Raw genomic sequence first — 23,074 nt, 5'->3', positions numbered from 1 at the left:
ACAAAATTAAATTAATTAATTTAATTTAATAATTAAAAACTCTTTAATATTATATATATATATATATATATATATATAATAAATAAAAAACATGTTATAAAAAATAAAACTCTAATAAATAATCATATAATTTTTTTCTATAATTTTCGATACAGAATATCGCACTTTACTCTATCTTTACATATATTGGATACAACGATTTAATACAATATTCATGTTTCTATGTGTAGTTTCATAAGAAAATAATTTAAACCTCCAAATTAAATATTACATTAATTAATTAATGTACTAGAATGTACGCGAATTTTAATTTATATACCAGAATTTTTTATAATTCTTTGCATTTCTTTTTTCAAATTTCTTTAAAATATACATCGTTTCTGTCATATTTGTCGCACACTGAGAAAAATATGTATAAATTTTTACATCCAATTTCATTCCTTTCAGAACGGAATACAAAATAACTATCTGTAGAGAAGACAACTAGAGTTCTCAGCAAGTCAACCACCGCTCATGGTTGACACTTCTACAATATTAATGCTACGAAATTGCATCCCGATCTTCCTTTCTTCTACTTCGCTTCCTCGTTCATTCAATTTTCACAGTAACTTGAGAAGAGAATTGTATCGATTATATATAGTGAACTGCAATAATGGCGTAACCTTGAGAACAGATTACACGTTGGAATCTTCATAACATCAATGTATTATCGATGATAATAATATGAATAACATTATCAAATAATGAAAGATCTCGTAAAATTGTCAATTTAAAATATGTGATGAAATAATCTAATAGAAATTAAAAATTTAATTTAGTCGGGTTTCTTAAAAAGAAACTTTATTAAAGATCATTAAATATTTATAAGTCAGAAATCTCGAACAGATAATATTCCTCTCAATTGAATTCCTCTAGTATATTAATAAATAAAGAAAGAAATGCGATGTCTGTGTTTCTTTGTTGTATAGCATATCATTAAAATGCATTGAGAAACTTGAAAAATAAATTTTAAAATATGAAAACAAAATATATATGATAAAATAATATAAATCATTATTGCACACATCTGTTTACATGCCGGCAAAACTATCGCAGTATATTCTACGATCCTATTCAAAATGTTTGCGTACGGCTTGTGTGGCTTAAATGAAATATTATTCTTGATCGCTTATAATATAGCCAAGAGCGATTAAACTTGTGGTTGACGATAACCGTGATTATTACAATATTTTACAAGAAATCTAGGTAAAGTTGCAAGGCATTTTATTTGTTGAATAATATCAAAATTCAAATCAAAATCAAACCAATGAATATTTGAATAAGAAAAATACAACAATATGTTTATTTGAAATTGAGTTATAAATAACAATATTTATATATACATATAATACAATATATATTCATATATGCAATACATTCACATGTAATGTTTACATCAAAATATACCTAAATATTGTTATATAAAAACACGATAGAGAGAATTTTTTACGATAAAAAAAGAAAGAATGATTCATCATACTAAACAATTGATGATGTAATCCAATTAAGCTCAATCCATTTCCTTACGCTGTTTGTGACTGCGGACAATTAGAGAGCACGAATTTAATGATAATCATCATCGCGTCAACAGAAATGTCGCTGTGTAATTGTCAGTGCGACCACTGCCGGCCAATCCCAATTAGATCTGTCTACACGGTAAACTCAACAGTGGTGTCGATTCAACGGTGGTTAGCCGTTTGTCAGAGGCCATCAAACCAACGCGGTCGCAAAAAAATCGAATTAATTCCCTCTGTTTCTCTGACGATGAGTATTTCACGCTCGACATTGTTCCTGTGAAATAACGCGAAGCAATTAATACGATCGGAATTTTTTCGAAAGTTAAAAATCAGGCTGATCGTTTATCCGAGACGAGAGCAAATGATTGAAGAGAGTACGCGTGCAATTTGTAACCTCTCCTCCGTCCATCTGCTAGACAAGGATAGATTGCTGCGGTAATCAATTTTGCTTGAAAAGATCCGATATAATACACACATCGTAACAAAATAATGAGATCACCGCATCAAAATTTGCCGGCAATTCACGCAAAACGCAGTATGTAGTAACTTTCCATTAAAAACTTGTCAAGAAATAAAGCTCATTTATCGAATAATATGATTGAATTGCTAGCATTTAATCTCTCTGTAGCTGTTAATCTTTCGTATAATCATTTCTATTATTCATTGATTTGTATTTTACTGTAATAAGGAAAAAATGCTATAAAATCTTATTTTGTTTTTATAATATCCTACAAATTTTCAGTATTAATTAATGTATTTGACGATAAAATAAATAAAAGAAAAATTTAATAATTTATAGTTTGTAGTGAAATAATGGAAATACAAAAAATAATTTTGTGAAGATTTCTTTTATTTTAGAAATGAAAAAAAATTTTGAAAATTTTTTTGTTTGTACAATATGTAACATAATGAATTTGATAATATAAAGCATAACAAATATAAAGCTAAATATTTAAAAAATAATTAATTAACTTTTCAATCAAAAGAATAAAAATATCTTATTATGAAATAAAATTTATTTCATTATCTTCCACATCTTATATACGTATAATTTATTGTTACTAATCTCAATTTATGTGTGTATCTCACGCATTGAAACCAGGACTGTATAGTATCATACGATCGATAGAGAACGACAAAAAGCTAACAAGAGCAGAATGAAAAGTAGATACCACTGGAATGACAATGCCATTCCTGCGGTCTTTGAAGTGCCAAATTCCGCCACTTCATTCGGCGCTAGCGAGGAAATTGCATGAGAGAATTGCATTTCCTTTGTCCTTTAAACCGGAGAGTATCGCGGGTTACCTTTGACCTGTCATTGACCATTACCATTCAAACATAGGATACGTCCAATTGAATGCTCGCTCCTATTCGTTTGTTGTGACAAGATCCATGTGGTCTACAAATTATGATAGACGTTATGTATATTAGATATACGTAAGATCTTTAGCAGCTCTTTGTTCGTTATTTTGTGTTACTGCAGGGAAAGTAAAAAAAAATGAAATTCATATAATACCTGTATTATATTCTGTATCATACTCTATGTATACTCTATGTACATCATATTCACATCAAAATCCATATAAATATTATGCTCTAAATAAGACTTTAACTCATTTCATAATGTTTCGTTTCAGTAAAAATATTATTTTACTTTATTATTATCTAACATGCAACATTTTCATTGCGAGTTTTCTATATTACTGTCATATTGACGCAAAGCAAAATATATGTCAAGCTTCATTTTCTCTATAATATCAAGAGATATTAATAAAATTCTTGAAAAATGATTAAAAATAATGTAAATGGAAATAATTAAAAATAATGTAAATGGAAATAATTAAAAAGAACATTTTACATTATTTCTATCGAGAATTTGAATATCTTGCTTTTCTTATGTAAATAGCATGATATCTCAATACAGATATTAAAAATTTGAAACGTACTTTATACTGAATAAAGATTTATGATAAAGTTTTAAAAGAAAAGTCATGTTCATAAAGTTCTCAAATCACATATCTTCATTTCTATGCCAGATCTATCAATTAACAAAAATTTGTATAAAAAGAAAATACTATTTTAAGCAAATATATTATTTAAATAAATACACAGAAAGTTTTTTCTCTTCATAAACAAATTACAATAACATTAAATTACAATAAAAATCTATTTCATATGAAGTATTTAAATATATTAAGCAATTATAATGGAAATTAAATAACCTATACTCAGTCAAGTGTATCGCATAAATGTGTTAACGTATGCATATCACTTAAATCGCATTGGACACCTTCCAGTCGGATATCGATGCTGCATCGTTCGTCAAACTACTAAGCCAGAAATGATCCAATTACAGATGAGAACGGCGAATAAATTGCATGCGGACATGGAGGCAGCTTTACACTCGACGGTGACAGTCACTGATATAATTACAGTTTAAGCTTCACTTCCATCACCGACTATTAGTACGTGCGAACGGAATCTAGAGCTGCTTCCTAATGCAAGCGCCAGATCCGGAACAGACCGGTCGAATCGAATTAAGCGTAATTCTTGACAATTTGTCAGCGCGTTAATTTATAACCACGATGAAATTCCCCGTGAAAGTACCTGTCTTCATTTGACTAATACTTTCCGTACCATTTCATATTTACATAATTTATTTAAAAAAGAAAAACAAATTATATATACAAAAAAAACGATCAGCCATTGCAAAATTAAATATTCCAAAAGAGACGAGCAAATTTCGATCAAATTAAATATTTGACAATAACGTTAGTATTTTCATTCTTTTTAATCTTTGTATTTTTGTGAAAAATATAGCGCTGAAATACACATAAAAGAATTACAAATAAGAATATATCATCTTTTACTAAAATTCTCTAAAAGGAAAACTATGTCAGAGGCGCGCATCATATGCAAACGATATTCTATTATGTTTTATTCAGCTACCTTAATAAGAGATCCCTTTCTTATTCTTTATTTAGACTCGTTATATCAAGGATTTCCTGTCAGAAGTACTTGTTATTTTATAGCGCGTTTCAAAATCAATATATTATCTCAATATCCATCTCGCTACATCTAATCTCACACTCCTTTTTTCGACTTTCAAAAAGTTTTCGAAATTTCGTTAGTCGAACGAACGCGTGAACAGGGAACGGAGATCAATTTCACGCCCGGGATAGGAAAGTGGGATAAGTGGGTAGATAAGGGTGCGAGAGTCCGATGTCGATCCGGCCGCCTAACTGAGAATGTGATCACAACGGGGTGCGCGAAGAGAGGGCAGTTAAAGGGGTGAAGGGGCTAGTCGAGGAGCGCAATAGCGTGAGAAGCAGTAGGACTCGAAATTTTCGTCCCTCCCTCTCCGCTATTCTCCTTCGTGCTCGCTCGCCACCGACGACCTCGCCACCCTACCCGCGCCTCCTCAGACCACCTCATCCCCTGCTCGGCAGCCTCGTTTGGAGCACACGTGCCACTGACAGCAGTTAATTACACCGCCACGGAGTCAAAGAGAAAGAGAAAGAGAGAGAGAGAGAGCGAGAGAGACAGAGACTGTAAAACGGAGAAACGACAAGTTAGCGGGGAAAGAATGGCGTCCCGGAGACAATTGCATGCCGCCATCAAAAGTTGAAGTGACCGGAAGAACTCCATCGTCCGGTGTCCTGGCATAAGCGCTTGCCACCGACTCCAGTATACGCTTTCCGGATGGCCAGGATTATCCTTATGCCCAGCCAAATGGATGTTTTACCGAGAGAGACACATATATACACACATATTATATAAATTAAAATTCGCATGAATTCTGTCAAGTGCTCAAACTTAATAATTATTATAACTTAATAATAATTAACTTAATAATTATTATAACTTAATAATAATTAACCGTAACTTAATAATAATTATTGTTACGCAGGGACTATAAATTTTTTTTAAAATATTATGCGATCTGAATCAAAATAAAATTCTTAATTGCAAGTGTCATTCTTGTATAAGATTTTGATATATTAAAAGATTTTCATAAAGAAATAATTCTTTCAATCATATTACTCAATAAGAGTATTAATTTTTTCTTTCTTAAAGTACATTATTAATAGTAACATTATATTTTCAATATGCAATATATAATTCAATAAGAGAGTCGTGCCAAGAATATGACTAGAAAGTGAGCATAAGTGAAGCGGAATAAAATTATAGATAGGATAAAGAAACTACGTAGATCATCATATCATTTTCTTATAGTTTCTGACGTAAAATAGACATTAACATATAAGAAAAGTGCAGAGTTTAACAAGCCTTAGGGGCTATTTCTCGATTTATATCGCATTTCTTTCGGCAATAATCGCTAGTCGCGAAATAATCTCGCCGATTACGCCATTACAGTTCGAGGGTAAAATTCATCGATACGATCGATATTCGCAATTCTTCAGTTACATATCGAGAGCGCGTGACGATAACGGGGTCACCAGTGTTCTTTGTATCGCGCAGCAATGACAGTTGGTCACGTCGCGAGCGGGACGGGGGAGAAATTAAACGTTTGCTCGACCCAATTTTCGCCGAGCGTCTGGCGAAGGTAATTGCGCGGCGGACCAGCCTAGAAGGGACCGTGTCAAAACTTGGGAAGGCCGCAACCGAGAAAACAAGCAACTTTTAATTGGAAACTCGTACGCGCGCGCGGATACTGCATGCAGCCCGTTCCAAGACACTTTTCGTTAGTTTAGATTTGGCAATTAAGTGCAAACCCCGTCCTTCCGCGTCTCAGAGAACGGGCGATTAATCCCTTCGTTGCTGCATATAATTTCACTTACGCTATGCGCAAGACAACGAGATGCAAATATCAAAAACCGGTGGTTGTAATTTTTCAAGGAGACCCTTGTATATTTATATCGCAAAATATCATATTATATCATATAATTCTTTTTGTAAATGCTTGAAAAAAACAATCACAATCAAAATATATGATAGAATAACTAAAAATCGAATTGAATATATTTTTAAAAATATTGTAAAATCAATATTACAAATTTTTCACATACGCATCTATCATTTGCATTTTCAATGCTTAACCATAAATAGAATAACATTTTTATAATTGTTTTATAAAATGACTTGTAAATATTTTTCATATTTCTCATACATACTCTCCTTGGAAATATATATGTAATTATTTGCAGAAAAAGGAAAAATAATTTAAGATAAAAAATTGATTATATTTTTCACATAAAATATAAATATGTCGCAATTCTAAAAAAGAGATGTAAGTCTTTTCTATATGTATGCACAAGTACTTAGTATTAACTTTTCTTCATGATAGCGATATCTCTACATTATTTCATTGATCGTAATAATAATCATTCCTTCATTATCCCTTCAAAGGGATGGCGTTCCTATGCAGAATGTCTATCTAGAGTCACGTTTGGAATGCACAAACAGAATGCGGTGACCATACATATATGTAAACTCGGAAGCGCGAAACATTGTACGCTATTTAGGGTTAAATCGGAAGCATCTCATAATCAAATCAATTTGTCCTCTCTTTGTAATACAAAATAAAAATTTGAAATACAAAAGTTTTTGTATACTTTGAAATACAAACATTCAGAGAAAAGAATATATATTTTATTCCATATTCCGAGAGTTTATATTCCCAGTTTTTATAAAATTAAATTTTTTAAATTCTTGAAATTTTTAAATCTCTCATCTTTAAATGTACAAAAAATTTTTTTCAGTATTTATTTATTGAAAATTCGCACAACATATACTTCTCGTTACTATATTATCTCTATGTGGCTTGACTCAGAAATCATAGATAAATCATAGATCTCAGAAATCATAGATAAATTTCTTATGTCAAGACATTATAAAGCGATATATATCAGCGATCAACTTGTCAAAACCAAGGATCCCTTTTATTTCGAATTTCCAAGAGTATTTCTCGGTGAATCATGCTTTATACTGTTATCAGTTTATAGTTCATATATTAATGAACACTAGGATTATGCAAACAAGATCGTTTTATCATGAATTAATACCACTCTAATCGCTCAAATACTATGCACATAAATCACAGATACACTGTAACAAACTTATATTTCGATTTTGTTATCAACAAATCATTTATACGTTATTATTTTAATTTCAATTATTAAGTCAAATTTGTAGTCTTGTTTTTATAAAAAATAATTTACAAAATGACTTTCTTGTTTATCTCGTTACATATTGATGTATAATACTTTTTATATTAAAAGACTTTGATTGTATAATTTGAACAATTACAATGTTATATAAGAAAAAAGTGAATAGAAATTTTATATTATTTTGGGAGCCCTGGATATGAAGACATTCGAGTTTGCTGTATCTTCAATTGGGTACAATATTCAGTACAAAACATAAATCACGATTCTCTGATCTTTCCTTTACATCATGTATAGATAAGTGCATAACGTACAGATATGTGTGAATGTGGGTAGTAGTGGTATTCAACTGCAGGATAAAGAAATCCAATATTATAAAGGCAGTATAGCCAGTATACATCCGTAAAGTAACCGTTGGACCGTAACGATGAAGAAAGGCGTTCTTTGTCCATACAAATTTATGCTTGCAAGGGATATTGAAGTATTTTTCTTCCTTTTCAAAGTTACTGATCTCTCTCCGCAAGCAAGTTGCGATTCCAACAAATTGTCCGATCAATTTCGCATCTCATACATCATCTCGATGTTAGAAAAACTTATTATATATACTTATATAATATATAAACTTATTATAATAACTTATATATATATACTTCGCAATATTACGATTATTTTTGACATTTTTCAAAGATGATCACTATTCGTTTTTTTACAACTAAATATAATACCTTCGGAAAGTATCATCTCATATAGTAGTATTGTATCATATATTGTCGTTTCGCAACCACAATCTCTCACGTGCAGAACGTTTCTTCTTATTCATTCAAACTTTTATTCACTTAAATATTCAAAGCGTTTAATAATAATTTTATTACGCGTAAAATATTACCGAGACAAAATAAAACGAACGACTTCTAATTACATATTGAAAGCATTTCTGCCGAAATAATTTATAAAAAGCGATATTATCGTATGACAGAGTGATATTGTGTAGATAATTTCATTTAATTAATGCCACTCAAAGTTACTTTTTATACCCACATTTAATGAGATTTATCAAAGTGAGCCTTGTCGAGATTTCCTCGTTCGAAATGAGGAAATTCATCCTTTATCCTTCATCCTACAGGAAAGGAAGGGAAAAGAACTGCTTGAAAGAGTGAACGAACGTTGACTTAATTGATAATGTGACAGATTAAAAATGCGCACCATAAAAAAAGAGACGAACGTTATCATTTTCATATTATGATATTTAATTAGAGATAATCTGATAATATATTATTGATATTTTGATTTTAATTAATCTTTAATAAAATTCTTAATCAATTCATTACGGATATACTTTGCACTTGTGTCAAATGTACATTGACATTATTTCGATGAAAATATGACAAACATGAAATATAATTGGTAAAAAAACAGATAAAAATAATACTAATCTCACATAAAATTTTTATTTGCATCGTCATCCAATATGTCACTGCAAAGTCGCGTTAATGCGCTTTATAGAACGGTTTTAAAAATGTTCATCTGACTTTCATTGGATATAACAATTAGACGTAACAATGATAGCATGTATGAACAGCCTAGTCCGATATGTTCACTGAGAAATTTATTGAACCGTTCGTTCTTTTTTTTTTGTTTTTTTTTTCGTTTTTCGATTCATTCGTGCTCGACTAGCGAGAGCATACGGGTGAGAGCAGCAAATGGGCCCTCTCGGAAACAATAGACAGGGCAACGAGCACTCGGAAATGGCCCACTTAATCGCCCCTCTCTGACAATATATCGATACTCTGCTTCGATGGTGTTGCTTTTGTTGCCAACGCAGAACAACGCGGCTACCCGATATAATTGAGCTACAAGAGCTGATCTCCACTTACATTACTACGGTGTCTATAATTCGAGACCTCCGTATATACATTCGTGTCACAAGACATTGTATTTACTGATGCAGCCAATGTATCATATTTAGTATTACTTTGTAAGATTCTTTTGAAGTCTTCGTTTCTCTCGCTTCGTATCGTGTCTTGTTATAATAATATCTATATATATAAAGTTTCTATAATATATAATTATTCTATAATATATTATTTATTTTGTTGTTTATTTAAATTGTTCTAGAATTTTAAATGTGCCAAATATAAATTTATACCTTTGTTATCCCTTTTTTCCTTCGTGTCGTTTAAAGTCCTATTATATATTAATTTCTATGAAATTTCTAAAAAATCTTTTTATCTCGAGATAATATCTTAACCTGAAAAGATCTTTATGTGCCTATAAGTATATTATTTAAATATTATAATATTATTGTTAAAGTCGATTTCAACCTGACTCATAAAATCGTAGATAAAATATAAAATTAAGAAATTTTGAATGTAAAACAATTTATCAAAAAAATTTATACAGATTGAATATTTCATATAAATTTAGAATGCGCACAAAATAATTTCTTTATCAAATAAATATGTTTTTATCATTATTCATACTTATTTAAAAATTATACAAAAAATTTATTCAAACAGTTTATATATATATATGTAGATCACTTTTTTACAAATGAATACTTGGACCTTAATATTTCTATAATAAATTACATTTTGTCAAAATAGAGCAAACAAATGTATCACGTTTTATCACGTTTTTTTCCAATAATGCCGTAAATATGCTATTTCAATTTATTTCCGCTCTATTCAATTTATTCGATTTATTTCTTGTGCATTCATATACCCTTTCTTTCTTTCGTAAAAATATTTTCTATCATTTCTTTCATTTTTCCCAAAGGCTCGATTCAGCACTTACAGACGTAATGCAATCTCGCAAGGAATTCTTGACACACAACGTGACTGTCCACAGTTAGAAGTAACCACTGTCCGAAGAAATAACACAGATTCTTTTAAGTACAAAACTATTCTAGGGACAAAAGAGGTATTTCCGAATATGTGTAGCACGTGAACATAAAAACAGATTTGTAAAAAAATTTTCTTTGCATAGAAAATATATACGAGTATATGTACTATATATTAAAAAAATTAAAATATATATATGTATATAAATATATACTATAAGTTTTACAATTATTTATTTATTAAAACGATAAATCATTACATAATAAAAAGTTATTTAAGTATTATATAAACTGATAAAAATATTGTACATACATTATATTTTTTTTTCAAAAATATAAAGATAAACTAAAATAAATATAAATAATAAAATATTATTTTCAAATATATAAAAATATATAATTATATTAATTCTGATTGTCAAAAAATTCCAAAAATGAAAATATAATTTAATAATAGATTTTTATTAATAAAAAAAATATTTTTTAAAGAATAAATTTTTATAAATCTTAAAATTGTGATGTGTAGTTTTTAAAGAGATATATGACCGCGTAAATATGTTTATTTTGAGAAACAATTACATCGACATTGCTATAAATGCACTAACAATTAATTATGTCATAATAGAAAATTAGTTATTTATTATGAGCTAATTAACTGTTACACATAATAATATTAAAGTGTGTACAAAATAAAATGAAGATTAATGAATATGTATAAATAATAAAGGTGAATATTAAAGATATTATAATAAAAATGTAGATATTTTATATAAAAGAGAAGAGATATTTTTTAATAAAAAATAGATTATATATATCGAATTTCTTATATTGTGAAAGCTTTGAAAAGAAAGTCATAGAGATGATCTACAATTTAATAATGTTGATGACTATCATAAGTAGGAAACAATAACAGACTTTCTATATCTTCGTATGTCCAAAAGATCGATATACTCCTAAAAGATCGATATACTGCCAGATGTGAGAGCGAGACATGTGAGTACAGACGTGTTTTTCTTGAGTTCTTTTGGTCTCCTTACAATTTTCGCGAAACATTTATTTTAACTTTGCTGTGGTTTTTCTAAGACTCTTTACTCTAAAGTAAACCATTTGTATTAATGACAGAAATTAGCAGTTCGAATATTTGCATTTCTTGGATGCATACGTAAATCACAATTAAGGCAGGTAAAAAAAGCGTTTTACTCATATCATACAATCGATCTTATCACCTTGTAATCATTTTGTTACATTTTGTTACAAAATATTTTTAATAATTTATAGAACCGTTGAATTTGAAGGAAATTATTTCTAGAAGTTAAAATTGGAAATTAAACAAATTGAAAATTTTCAATTGAATAACCATTTGACAAAATCAGAACAATCTTAAGATCTTCAGGTAAATCTTGAAATTCTATTTAAATTTGTTTATTAAAATCATGTATGTGATGGTCTACAAAGAACGGAAATCAATGCTCGCGTTTTAGTTGTATTTATCATTAGTCTATTCTTGTTATATGTCACATTTATGTATATAAATATATATTTGTGTTACAGTTTCCAAATTTAACATATTTCGAATCAGCGGATCGTGTCTCAAGCGACACTTGCTTCATTACGTGAAACACTATATATTAAATTTCTTTATACTATGCAGCCTAGCGAGAAATTATGTTGGAACTGCGGCGAAAATAGTGAATATTTTCAATGTGCAGGTCCATGCAAAAGATTTCAACATTTTACTTGCAAAGGAAAAAACAACAAATGTCAACCAGCTTATAAGAGCATCGTAAAATCAATATCTCCTATACCTAACTTCTACTGCCCTGTATGCATTGACAAACTGCCATCAGATGATTACTTAAGAGTAGGTACATCAAAATCAGCTATTAATTCGAGTAAAAAGAAATCTTTGGATGATAACAATATTACTAAAACTACTTTGAATTTACAATCTACGAGTAGTAAGAATTCACAAAAAATTATTTCACCTATGGATACAGTAACATGCGAGACTAATGAAACTTTACAAAAAATAAAGATTTTAAATGAAAAAATAAAATCTTCACTCTGTGCGACTCTATGTCGCATAGAGCAGGCTTGTTCTGACTTATCTTTTAATGTGCCAGTGACAGAAAAATATTTACACATATTGGAATCCTTTGTTCAGACTCATACAAATTTATTTAACAAAATAGTGGCTTTTATGATCGGATTACAAAAGGGTATGGTCAATATTAAAAAAATAGAATTGAAGGAGATAGAATCTTTTCTTATTAAATGTGACGGAATAGCCCATCAACTTCAAGAACTGCAAGAAAATACATTTTCAATACAAATAAAAGAAATTTTCCCTTCTCTGTAGACCATCACATACATGATTTCAATAATGAACGAAGAATGAAAGAAACAATGAAGTTAAGGACTGTCATCAATTTATTTTTATAATCATTCTTGTCAAAATTTATCGCATGAAAAATCAGAATTCGCAGCATTACCATCTCTCTGTCTAGATTTTTCTTACAGTAAAATTTTATATTGATAGAAAAACAGAAAAGAGAATTTAATTTTACTGATTTTTATTTTCTTTGAAATCACACAAATTTATATTAATGAAAGATTCTCCGGAATTGCGATAATTAAAATCGGCAGCTTATAAATTTATTAAAAATAACAACTAACTGTATTTAATATAAAAATAATGTTGTCTCTAACATTATCTCCATATGCTTTTTTCCATCTTATTAAAATCACTATAGATTTGCGTACATATCATAAGTATATATTCTCAATTTCAAATAATAATGCCAGCAAATCTCATTTTCTCGAAAGGACAGATAGAGATAAATTGCAAAATATAAAATCGCTCAAAAGTACAAAAATTAGATTTTAATATACATAAGCAATGTATTTTTATGTTTTTAACAAGAAGTTAGATTATATGGTTGCTAAAAATATTTATGCGCAATACAAATAATAAAAATAATAATAGAAAATAATAATAAAAGACATGATAGAATTTTTATAATTTCATTGTTTTACATTTTCAAAAAAATAATACATTTGCAACGCGCTAATTAATAATAAAATAAAAATCATGTCTATAAGCATTTCCTTGGTGCTTAAAAAAACTAACGTATCATATAATTATTAAAGTATATTAGAAACTGTAGTATGTTAAAATAAAAAACATAGAATTTTTATCTGAAGAAATTTATCACTAACAATTTATAAATTTTATGTATTAGATTAAAGAACTTATGCAATTACTAATATAATATTTATAAAAAACTTAGCTCTGTAATATTGATAATATTACATGTAATAAAATTAAACGTATTGTAACATTTATAACTATAATATTTATAACTGTAATATTTATAACATTACACGAAATACAAATATGTAGCATAAATTCTTCATATAACAAATAGCACAATAATATTATAATATTATGAGTTTCTAATGTACATTAATAATTATATGATTTGCTAGTTTTTTAAGCGTCAAAGAAATGCTTACAGACACAATTTTTATTTTATTATTAAATAGTACGTCGCAAGTGTATTATTTTCTTGAAAAGTTAAAAGTTAATAAAATAACATTTATAGATTTTGCATATGCATGTTTGTGATAGATAACTATCAGAAATTCAACAAAAAAATATAAAAATATGATCGGAATACAAGTTAAATGTTTTGCTGAAATATAAACATTTTACGCATAGTAGTAACAATGTTTGAGATTCATTGCAATGAATTTATTCCGTTGGACAACTGACAACACAAAAACATTTAGTCTTTATAAACATATATAGTATTTTAAATATCAACTGTTGCTCTTATCTCTATAGTATCTCTATTATTCAAAATGTTTCAAAATGTTTCAAATTTTCACAGTGATAATTTAACAAAGAGAAATGTAAAACAATTGTATAACGATATCAATTTATATATAAAACCGGATGTTCGAAATCTCAATAAAATAGTTTCATGATAGATAACAATTGTATTTGTGATAAAATTTAAAGTACAGTTACAGAATGCCTGTTATATAATTGTTCCTTATTATTTTTATTATTTAATTATAATTATTTTAATAATATAATAAATATTACGAGCATAAATTCTCTTGTAGACTATTTAATATAATTAAATAATTATAAACTCTATCAATATTTATACTTGACATTTTACTGTAATACTGTCGCTTCGTGTCGAATAACAAAGACATTTAGAACTCATTACGATATTTCATCTCTATTATAAGCACCTTTCGTTAATGAATAGAAAAGCATTTTATTACAGAGGATACCATGCATCTCCTAAATGTTATAATTAAGCGCTTCAGATTTTTCTACGCTTTTCTTTAGTAGACATATTATTTTTATCCTACATTTCCTTTTACCTTCTTTCAAAGCGTTACGCCGCGTCAAAATTCCATTCAATATAGGAAGCGCAAAAAGATGTAGCTATAGAAAATAGACCTGCCGCGAATTCGTGTCGTGCACGAGGATGTACCGAGAGGATGCGATTTTTCTCAGAATCGCCGACCGAGCTATTTCCCTTACCGATCGAAATTGAAATTCCGCTCGGGTACGGATCTGTCTGCGCTGTTTAGCGCGACCTCGTTGTCCCTTTGAAGGCGCTTCGTGCTTGCAATTGTAGCAGATTCGGTCGGGGCAGAATTCTCGGTTACACTTGCAGCGTTGCACCGGGTCGCGTTGCTCGGGTCAATCGTTTGCCTCATCAAGCGGGAATAGCAAGCCGGCGACGTTGCTTGTTAGCGAGGTGCCTTAGTAAACGAGCATATGCCCCACTCGATGGATCTGTCATATATTAAACTGTATATATATATATATATATATATATATATATATATATATATATATATATGACAGCCATGTGCGCTTTCGCAATCGACCGTGCAAGCTTGCCGTTTCGCTCCAGACATTGCCCTTGATGCATCAAGTACATACTTGATCATCTATGTATATATATTAGAGATATATCTCACTCAATGTATAAATTAGTATATTAGATGCTTTGACAAGCTGACATCTTAATTCTGTTTAGAATAGATATTGCATAGAACGGATTTGAAATTAGGACGAGAGAAAGAACATCGAAGAACTGTCATCATGTATTCATCCTGCATACTTCATGTATTTTACGTTATATTTTATTTATATTTGCAGTGGGGAGGAGAATGCACTTCTCTGTTTGCATCAATTGTAATAACAATCGATTTCCTCGAATTTATTTTTACGCTGTCAATATCTGCATTTCAAAATATGATTTCTTATAAAAAAACGTGCTTATATTAATTTAAGAGAAAACTTTTTCCAGTACATGTATGAAATGAAATATCATTTATAGTTACGATTAATTTATAGAAAATAATTAAGATTATTTTCAATGTTCGATTAAAAACATACTTAATTATAAATTCGCGTTCATATAATAAATTCTCATTGAAAGCTTTTCGAATACTTTATGAAATTCTATTGTACAAATAGATCGTGTTGTGTATAAATTAGATAAATCAAGAATATTATTAATTAATGATTGATAACATATAACTGCAAATTATATTAAAAAATATGTCAAATTAATAAAAATTTTTAAAACTTCTAAAACATTTAAAAGTATATTAAAGCTTTATATTTCCTAAATTGATATTCTTTAAGTAATTTTTAATGTTAATTGATATGTGTTTAATTTAAAGTTACTTGAAAAATATCAATTTAGAAAATATAAGCCTAATCCGATATGAACAATCGCAGATATAAACAATCGTATTGTACTATAATTATTTATCAAGTTAGTGATCGATTATCGAATGTGAGACAATCTATGTGCAAAATCATAGAAATATTGTGTATTTAATTTATATATATCATATTTATATATATTATATATTCTCGATGTTAACTAATGCAAGCAGCAAAATCGCGCAGATGTCGTTCTGTCAATTACACCTGTTGCAACGCTATTTGCGTGTTCGCATATACAATCGCGAAATTGCAATCTACCCGTACATTCGTAGACGATTGGTAACGTTTAACGCCATAGGCATCTTTCCTGCGAATAACATGGTAGGTGTAAACTGCTTTATGTGCGATCGCACTTTATTGCGTGTCCCATGACATCGAGATGACTATCGCTTTTACAATAGAATTTCATCTCTTTCCTGTTTGTCTTATCCCCGCGGCAATTTCAGAAATTATATTCCATACGCGCATTTGACAAAGTATCATGTATAAAAGAATCGCGATGTCAAAAGCTGAGTTTAGTAAAGCATAAAATAATGGAAAAGTGTGTTTTCTAGCTAAAAAAGTCGAGAGGAAAAATATTATCTTTTTATGCAAACTGACAATAGCTCCATAATTATTACTTGTCAAATTTTTTTTCTATCTTTATCAAGTTATTTTAATCAAATCAAATAAATAAAAAATAAAATATTTTTAGAGTTTAATGTAGTAGAATAAACAAAAACTAATTCCTCCTTTATAAAAAAACAAACAAAACTTTTCCACAAAAGAAGATATAATAATATAGTTTAGATATTTAATTGACTCACATAATTAAAATAATATATTTATTATTAAAATATGTTATTTCCAGTTCTTATAAAGTTCTTAATAATATAATAACTTTTGATAATCATTGAATAAAAGTGCTAACTTTTATTAAAATTAGGATACTACATATTGGACCAATTTTACTAAACATTCTGTATATCTTAAATGTTTATAAATAATCATTACGTAAGTCATTGATTTTAATTTTAATATATTTAAAAAATATAATTCATATAATATTTTAAATAATAATTATTATATTAGTAAAATAAAAATATTATAAAAGAGATTTTGAAACTGCAAGAATAAACATTCACAAATTCTTTACACAATATGTATTAATTAAATAAAATCCTAAATATATATTAAATTCCTTCCATAACTCTAATTAAATAAATGGAAGAATATCTTATAAATAAATAATAAAATAAATAATATAAAATTATATTATATTTTCTTTTGTATTCTCTTTTGCAAATATTTATAATTATAATAATAAGATATCTTATCTTAGCATCATAATTTGCAATATAATTTTTATCATAATACGTGTAAACTTATATTTATATGCACATATACAATGAATTTATAAGTGGTTGTTGAGCCAAATGAATGAGCCATTGTGATGTTGAGTTTTAATAGCTCTCTAGGCGCCGGTATGATGTAATGTCGAAGAATAGGATCTCTTGAGTAATAATTCTCGCAATTTCGTAATTATTCCTGAAGCCTATTGTATTCCGGTGCACGGGTCTAACTGAAGCCTAACCGAGTTAAACGGCAAATATAAGCGTGCACGCACCCGCGCTCGGGATAGAAATTATAGGGTGAAATGCGCACTTTACAACGAGCATTTATCCTAAAGAGCCCTTCGCGATTTTACATGCAAATTACGTAATATGAGCGGGAATGAATTTTAAATTATTAATCGTATTTCTTCCGTTTGTATCGAACATTATTGTTTGATGAATAAATAATAAAATAGATTAAATTTTCTCTTTAATAAGAAAAGTTACCGATCCATGAGAAGGAAATATATATTTCACTCAAAGCTTAGATATATAAAAAATAAATACTAATTATATCTTGTACGAACTAAATAAGAAAATAATATTATCTTAATATGATCTTAATATTAAAAATTAGATACGTTAAATTATTAATATATATGCGTTCTACTTATTACGTTGTTAAAACAAGCTTCTAAAATGGATAATTAAGTAATAAGAAAGAGTATAAATTTGGCGCGAAGAATTAATATTGCTCGTATATTAATACGATGTCAGTCATTTAATAACCTCTGACGTTTCACGAAACCATTTCGAATTTTTGCAACGAGTTATTACGGCCAGCGTACTTGTTAGCACAGCACTTCCGATATCGCATTTATTGCAACCGTTATTACCAAAATATCTCGATCGTAAATTAGATATCCGAAAAATAACACTTTTTTCTTCTTATCGCGATATTGCTATTAATACGTCGGCCAATGTTAACGGTTGATATTTCCTCACGGTGCTGCACGCGAGATGAAACCCCGCTCGAAACGCTACTCGCATCCGGTAAATTTCCCGGTGAAATTTACCGTGCAACGTGTACCGGAAAATGTCGCGGGCTGCTGGCGCGTTTTGTGGCAAAAATATTTGCCACACGGCTTTTTCAATGTTTTCAGTGACGACGCGTGTGTCGGTGTGATATCGGCACATACATACGAGGGTGACGCACATGCGTTACGCGTACATATGCATGTACATCCTATTCCATGACGATGGAGAATGTTCTCTTACTCTGCCGGCTTTATCTCTCCATTGTTTTTCACACGAATAAACGCAAACATTCTCATTTATTGCTGTTGTCATGTCAAGATAGTAAAAGTCTCTTAAACTACTATGCAATTTCCCGGAAGTAACCATGCGATTGAACAGCAGTAGATTTTTCGATTTTGTAAGCAATTACAGATCTGTTTATTTGTCGAAATTTATCGATTTAATTTGAAGTGTAAATATTATAACATTATTTTATTCTAATTCAATTGTTTTATGTAAAATAATCTAAAAATAATTTACATGTTATAAATAAATGTATGAGAATTTTTACAGCAATATATTTAATAAGATGTAATCAAAATATTTAAACAAAAACAAAAACTGAAAACATCAAAGTCGTTAAAATATTATATGCAATCGTATGCAATACATATGCATTATATACAATACAATAATCATATTAATAATTATATTATTATTATTTCATCACGCTTTATTTATGCATTAAAATTGTTGCTGGAAATAGGATGTCCTAATTTTATCGCTCAGATTCATGTTATGGAATTGTAATTAATTTGTAATTACAATTTAGGTCAGCTAATATCGATGAACGTTCATGTAAAATACTTTTTTATAGTTGCAAGCAAAATCTCCATACATGCAAGTATATTTGCAACAACAACTTGATCGCACAACTATGTATTTTCTTTTATGTTGTTTCCTCTTCAATCATCAAACTCTTATAATGATATTATATATTATAAATGATTGAACTCTCTCATTATACTTCGTGAAATATAAACTGCCTACGCAGAGAATTTATCTTCCACAAAATTTATCTACTTATTGAAAATTCGACACTCTCGCTAATTAGAGATGCTTTGTTAAGCTTTAATACTTATTAGCATGCAATGTATAAATACATTTTTCATCAAAACAACGGCATTTACATGAAAAATGTGAGCAAATAAAACGAGATAATTATATTTTGTGATATTAACCGAAAATTCTTTAAATAAGCAATATCGTGGAATTACGGAAATTCGTTCCAGAATTCATAATAGCATACATTTTAACAAGCTCGTGAGAAATAACCGGATATAACAGACAATCACGAATGAATTTTTTTGCTTATATGTTCACAGTCGATGTAATTTACATTCGGTATTTCAGAATCATGAGATTATCAGCTATCAGTAAAATTATATCCAAACGCGTAATGAATATGATAAATTTACACAATCCAACAAATGGAGACTCAATACAAGGAAGATTAATAGATACTACAATTAATAGATTTCAGAAAAAAACCTGCTTTTTCAGAATTAATGTCATTTATTTAAGAAAAATTCGGGAAAAATAATCTGTACATTTTTCTCATCTCATAAATAAGACTAAATAAGTTGCAGCTTTTCATAATTAAATTAGCTCTGATGTTTTTTAGGGAAAACATTTTTCTTTTCAAAATTATAAAAGCTACAGCTCTTTTTGTGTCATCGTAAGTGTGCAAATTGCAAAAAACTATGTAAATCTTCCATTAGCACGTAGCAGTCGAAAAAAAAAATGTCTCACAGAAGGTCGCATTCGCTATTCCGTAGCAAACTTAGTATTGCGTTCCAGAGACGATTTGCCACGCCAGCCAGAAAATTGGAGAAGTTTCCGCGCATTCCGTTGGGATTTCCGTACGGATTTTAGGACGCGCGTGTGTCGATTTCCGAAATATTCATATATCGGCGCCGACTGCCGCGAAATTTATACGCGACACATCGGCCGAATATAACATCCCATGAATTTCTCGTATGCACTCGCGCGTATCAGAAAGCCCGCGATCGGATACACGTGCGCGCCTAAAAGAGGAGCACGATAAAAACGTTCGATCCGAGTTCAATTATGTAAGAAAAATAAATAGAAGTTTTACGAAACATTCTTCGGATTATTGATTCCCGTCAATTCCTTTTTCTTTCCATTTTAATCCGATCTGTCTACATACTTTTATGCTCTTTAAATCCCAAAAACTTTCTCTTTAAAAAGATATATAAATGATATGTATAAATCCTCTTTTTTATCCTTTTATGCTAATTAGAGAAACTAAGTGAAAAAAATAAGCGAACTTTATATTCAAGTTTTTTTATAAACGTTCTGCTTCTCCAAGAATATGAAATTAGTATAAAGTTTACATATTTATTATGCATATGTATTTTTATCATGATCAATTTATAACATTGAAGTAAACATTGAAGTTTTAACAAGTTTAAAGTTTAACAAAATAATAGCACAAATACAAATTATCAATTAACAATTAAAAATATATAAAATAACAATATTATAAAAGATATATCACTACACTTGATATCACTGCAAATAAGTTATTAATTTGAATATTGCGTGGATATTTAAATTTTATATAAAGTATAAAATGTTTTGTAAATTATTTTCTATAAAAAATTTATATATACATGGAATTGATGAGAAGAATTAGGTACATACAAAAATCATGCGATTTTTTATCGAAAATAAAATGTTATCTTTTACACAATACTCTTCTATCCTTTTTTAATTTTATTTTTCAAAAAATATGTGTATATCTCTTTAAAAATAAATTATCTCTTCTACAAAATTCATCGTCCTTTACACACTGTAACATAAACGCGGTGGCGCCTCATCTGTCAAATCGAAAGAGCAGATAATGAGCCGACAGGTCGAAACAACAGTGTCGGACACCATTCGAAACATCGGCTAATTTGGGACAACGAATCAAGTGCGCGTTGAATCTGCGGTAACAAGACAAACGAGCATGCACGGCGTGGTTCCGATCATCGAATGAATGTCAGACTAGCCATGCCTATTGCCGAAACTCAATCCAGACGGACTGCGAGATGAAGCGATTCAGTTTCCGATGTAACGCGCCATTTACTTCTAAACAGACAAATTAAACGTGTCCATCGCATCGTGTCGCGTTGGTCAAACGCAAACCGCTCATTGATAAATTAGAATGTGATATGCAAGGCTTCTCTCAAAATGGATTAATTTTAGAATTACATTTCTTTATCAATTTAATCTTCTTAAAATTACGTAAAAAGAATTAAAAATTCGTTCAATAAAATGTCAAAATACAACAGAATAGTTCTCGATTATCCGAGGAATTTTCATTTAGCTCTGTGTTGTAAATATATATCAATGGAGTAAATTAAAAAAATTATTACAAGAATAATTTTAATAAAAAATAACATATAATAACATAAAAATATCATTAAAACACAAAAGAGAGATGCAGAACAAGAAATACAATAACAAACTAAGAATAAATGTTTCCAACGATTCTAAAATATTTTTAATTAAATGATTGAAAAAAAAATATCGACTAAATACAAGTTATCTTTCGACTTTTATCACCATCCTACTATTGTCGAAAGACACAAATTACTGTTAATGCAAATTAATTCCTCTGTCGTGCAATTATTTCGATTGGCGTCGATTCCGTCAAGAATACTCGACACTTGGACCGAATGATTCTCTGTGATTCGACTAGAGCTTTGAGAAGTACACTCGAATGTAAACCACTGGAATAACAGCCATAAACCAGCGGCGTGACACACCGCGAGCCGATAATGTACGGCTTGCGGTGTTCACGTTGCCTATTAATTCGCTGTTAATGACGCTCAAATGCGAGAAGCTAGGTGGAGTACGCGATTGAGTCGCGTTCCGCGCAAGTTTATCGATAAATATTACTCTTACGAGATTGAATGATTTCATTCCGAGGTTCTTGTGAGCAAAAAACGAGAGAAAACACGACGCAGCAAAGATCGCGTATTCAGAATTATAAAAATAATCACGGGCGGACAAAAGAGACAAGACAAAAAAGGGGATATTTTATGGTAATTGTAATTAATCAGGATCATTATAATTTTAATTGTGCTATTTGTTGTCGGATATTGCGGATTTTGAGACAGCGTTAGGAATATAATTCGCGAAAAAATACTTATTTATACTTTATATAAATAAAATATATAATTAAAAATTGTGCTAAATTTGGAAGATGCTTATAAATTATATTTTGTTCTTACTAAAAAGAAAAATATATTATACAGCTCTCTTTTACATGTTTTAATAAAATAGAAATTTAATATAATATGTAATGTTTTTCTTCGAGTTTTTAAGCAAATGGATAACTTATGACACTTTACGCAATACTACATACACAATAATCATAA

General features: G+C 29.2%; 1 protein-coding gene across 3 annotated transcripts in view; it reads left to right on the top strand.

Moving 5' to 3' along the window:
- The window catches only part of LOC105253722, a 125,006-nt gene that overhangs the window by 91,536 nt on the left and 10,396 nt on the right, over positions 1–23,074 (top strand). The gene's annotated exons all lie outside the window — the stretch shown is intronic.

This window comes from Camponotus floridanus, unplaced genomic scaffold, assembly GCF_003227725.1.
Source record: "Camponotus floridanus strain SB8 unplaced genomic scaffold, Cflo_v7.5 scaffold14, whole genome shotgun sequence".
Taxonomy (NCBI): Eukaryota; Metazoa; Arthropoda; class Insecta; order Hymenoptera; family Formicidae; genus Camponotus; species Camponotus floridanus.
This window is presented reverse-complemented; position numbering and strand designations above follow the sequence as displayed.